Below are 4,375 nucleotides of genomic sequence, written 5' to 3' on the forward strand. Positions count from 1 at the left end.
CCCAGCTGAAACGCAAAGATGAGATGTTTTCATCAGCCTGCTCATGGAACATGGAGGTGGAGCACGTGTTGGGGGAGTCCCTCCAGGCACTCTGCTACTTCCTAGCCCTCGATTCCGGGCCAGTCATTTCACCTCTCTGTGCGTCAGTTTACTTGTCTGTAACACAGGGCAGTCCTGACAAAGTTATGTAAATATTCGTAAGTCCTTTATGCAGGGTGTCTAGCTTGGACTACTGGGAGGGCCGTCACATTTATTGACTGCCTGCGATGTGTGAGGGACACAGGATCTCATTTACCATGAACTCAACAAGGTGGTCATTATCACCCCCATTTCATAGATGAACAAACCAAGGCTCAGAGAAATAACAATTCAATTAAGAGCCCATGTAACGATTCAAACTCGCATCTGTCTGCTTCCAAAGACTCATCTGGGAAGGTACAGATGGAGTGGAGGCAGGAGCCTGCTGAGGGCGGGCTCCTGAGAAGGCAGAAGTCCTGGTGAGACCAGAGAAGAGCCAGACAGGTGGGAGGGAAGAAGGCAGCCAGGGACAGGCCTTAGGGGGAGGAGGACTTGGGGCTCATGAGATCTGGTGACCGCTCATCACACTGTGCCCTTTGTGAGCAGGACAGCTGGGCTCAGAGAGGGGAAGGGACTTTCCATAGGTCACTTGGCCTCATGGAGCTTGGCTGGTCCAAAGATTCAGGGATCGAGAGTCCTAGGACGGTCACCAGGAGGCTGAGAAGGCCAGCTGTTGTCTGTGGGATGCTCCTGGGGAGACTCCAGGGCCTGGCCACTGGCAGCACTGGAAAAGGGCCACAGTGACACGGTGGCCGAGGGTGGTGGTGAGAAGCCTGAGGGTCGACATGAGGCCAGAGCTGGGAGAGCCCCGAGACCGCACTGGAGGGGCCACCTCCCCTGCCTCTGGAGGAGCTGGGAATGCTCTGGGGCTTAATAGGAGAGAACCTCCCGGAATGCAGGGAAGGAAGGAGAGAAAAGCCACAGAGAGGCCGCTCCTGGCCAAAGACATCATGGTTAGAATCTGAGTCTACTGGACATCCAGCTGTGGCCACAAGCCCAGTCACCTGGCCCAGGATCCCCTCCTCCTTTAGAAGAGGCAAGCGGCCATGCTGCCTCATTCCTACCTCCCCCGCACGGGTCCCAGGAAAGGGGTGGCTTTAGGAAAGAAGGCTGTAGAGGCATTGGAGAGGGGATGTCGCCCTCTTGTGGCCGAGCGGCGGTACTACGAAGCCAAGGTTGGATGACCAGAGAGGGAGGGCCCCACGCAGCCAGCCACAGGTCGCTGCAGTTGAAACACTTTTGAGTTCCTCCTGGGCGCCGGGCTCCCTTTGTGAGAGACGTCCCGGAGCCGGTGCGTGCGAGACGCTGGCGGCTTTCAGGCTTCATTGCCGGGAGCCGTTTTCTCGGGAGGATCTTCGGGGCTCTAAGGGTCCCAGGCACCTTACCATAGCAGCCTTGGGAAGGCGTATACTGAGCTCTCCGCATGAGCCGGGCCCTGTGCGGGGCTCTGAGGACCCAGAGATGGACAGGACGTGGACCAGGCCCTCCACCATCCATGCGGGACCCAGGCGAGAGGCCAGCGGACCATCACGCAGCCATCTCCGGGATGGAGGGACAGCGCATTAGGGGCATAGCCACTTCTCCTGCGGAGGGGTTTCTGTAGTACCCTGGCCTGTCTCCTCACCCCTCTCCAGTCAGGGAGTTTGGGAGGAGAAATGGAGCTCATTCTACTTCTCTCTGCCCCCTCAGAACCAGCATGCTCCAGGACGTTTGCATTCCAGTCTCCTCTGCCACGAGGCGGGGGGCCTGTCCTGCGCAGGGGCCTTGGGGTTGTCCTGAGCCGCTCATCTCTGTATGGGAGGCTCTCGCTTTGAGTGTCGTAGGAGCAAGTATGGGGCCCCTGCTCTAACGTTCTCCCATCAGCTGTACAAGTAACATTAAAAAAAAAAAGATTTTATTTATTTATTTGACGGAGAGAGGCACAGCGAGAGAGGGAACCCAAGCAGGGGGAGTGGGAGAGGGAGAAGCAGGCTTCCCGTCGAGCAGGGAGCCTGATGCGGGGCTCGATCCCAGGACCCTGGGATCATGACCTGAGGCGAAGGCAGACGCTTAACCGGCTGAGCCACCCAGGCGTCCCTATCAGTAACATTTTCATCTTCATCTTCCCCACTTTGGGTCAGTCAGTCGTTTCTGAATTCAGGTGTGGAAAGAGGATGTTTATTGCTTCTCCAAATCCCTAGAGCAGTGGTTCCCCACCAGGGGGGTTTTGCCTGCCCAGGTGATATTTGTCACAACGGAGGGTGGAATCCTCCTGGTATCTAGTGGGTAGAGGCCAGGGACGCTAAAAAAAAAAAAAGTCCTAAAATACTCAAGACAGACCCTCAGAACACAAATCATTCAACCCAAATGTCAGCAGTGCGGGAGTTGATAAACCTGGATCTAAAGAATAGGGTGTTAGGAGAAATTACAGGACAGGTGCCCAATTCAGCCTTGTGGGGAGAGGTTGTGTGAAGTGGGAGTTCAAAGAAGGCTCCTGGAAGGAGGTAATATCTGACTTGGGTTTGGAATATAAGTTGGCGTTTTCCATGCAGACGAGGTGTGTCAAAATCAGACATGTGGAAGAATATCTGGGCAACGGGAACAGAATGTGCGAATACATGAGGCAGAGAGGCCGTGGTACATATGTACCGGGCATGAGCACATGGTGCATGACGGGCTGCACGGAAACGGGAAGATTAGGCTGCGGAGGTGGGTCAGGCCGAGCATGGAAGGCCTTGCACACCTTGCTATGGAGTATGTTTTTATAAAGTATAAAAAAGCCACAAAATGCATTCACAAAAGTGTACAAAACACAAATGTATATGAATGTAGAGCTCAATTAATTACCAATCATATGTTGGTGTTTCCACCTTTGGCTACTGTAAGTAAAGCTCTATAAGCATTTTTGTACTTGTCTCTTGGGGTTCATTCTTTTGTTTTTAGAAATTATTTTTAAAATTTAAATTCAGTCAATTAACATATAATGTATTATTGGTTTCAGAGGTAGAGATCAGTGATTCATCAGTCTTATATAACACCCAGTGCTCATTACATCACGTGCCCTTCTTAATGTCCACCCCCCATTTCCCCATCCCCCAACCCCCCTCCCCTCCATAACCCTTGGTTTGTTTCCTATAGCTAAGAGTCTCTTATGTTTTGTCTCCCTCTCTGATTTCATCTTGTTTTCTTTTTCCCTTTCTTCCCCTACGATCCTGTTTTATTTCTTAAATTCCCCATATGAGTGAAATCATATGGTATTTGTCTTTCTTTGATTGACTTATTTCGCTTAGCATAAAACCCTCTAGTTCTATCCACGTCGTTGCAAATGGCAAGATTTCATTTTTTGATGGCTGTGTAATATTCCATTGTAGACAGATACCACATCTTCTTTATCCATTCATCTATTAATGGACATCTGGGCTTTTCCCATAGTTTGGCTATTGTGGACATTGCTCTTATAAACACTGGGGTGCATGTGCCCCTTCGGATCCCTACATTTGTATCTTTGGAGCAAATATCTTGGGGTTCATTCTTATGCATCTCTTTTTGGGCATAAACCTAGTATTAGAATGGCAGGGTCATGGGGTATGCATATGTTCAACTTCAGTGGATATCATCAAATAATTTTCCGAAGTTCTCGTAAGAATCTACCCTCCTACAATAGTGCCAGAGACTTGCCATTGCTCTCCATCCTCACCAACAGTTCCTATGGACACCTTCTTGACAGTTAGCTCTCCTGAAATGTGTGTAATGGCAGGAAATTGTGTTTTTTTAAAATAAGGTTTATTAATATATAATTTGTATATAACAAACTTTACCATTGTAGGTCTACAGATCTATGAATTTTCATTAACCTATACATTTTTGTAATAAAAATACATAGTATTTTCAGCACCACCCCACCACCCTCCAAAGGTCCCTCTTCCTCTTTACTGTCAATCCCTTCTGTTACCCCAGTACCTGGCAAGTACGGATCTATTTTCTGTCTTTATAGTTTTGCCTCTTCCAGAATGCTATGTAAATGGAATCTTAAAGTAAGTGGCCTTTTGAGTTTGGCTACTTTCACTTAGCAATATGTTTTTGAGATTCATCCAGCTTATTGCCTGGATGAACAGATGGGTAATTTCAAAAGTGAGGTAGAAACTGTAGGAAAAAATAAAATAGAAAGGCTCAAAATAGAAGACGCAGTAGCAGAAATGAAGAAAGCTTTTGATGGGCTCGCTCTCTTTCTTTCTGTAGCACCATATTCAGCATGAATGGTTGGCTAATACGGGGAGTAACACGAATGAGGAAGGATGTGATCGGTTCCTTGGTTGTG

The sequence above is a fragment of the Mirounga leonina genome, unplaced genomic scaffold, assembly GCF_011800145.1.
Source record: "Mirounga leonina isolate KUSES-001 unplaced genomic scaffold, KU_Mleo_1.0 Mir_151, whole genome shotgun sequence".
Taxonomy (NCBI): Eukaryota; Metazoa; Chordata; class Mammalia; order Carnivora; family Phocidae; genus Mirounga; species Mirounga leonina.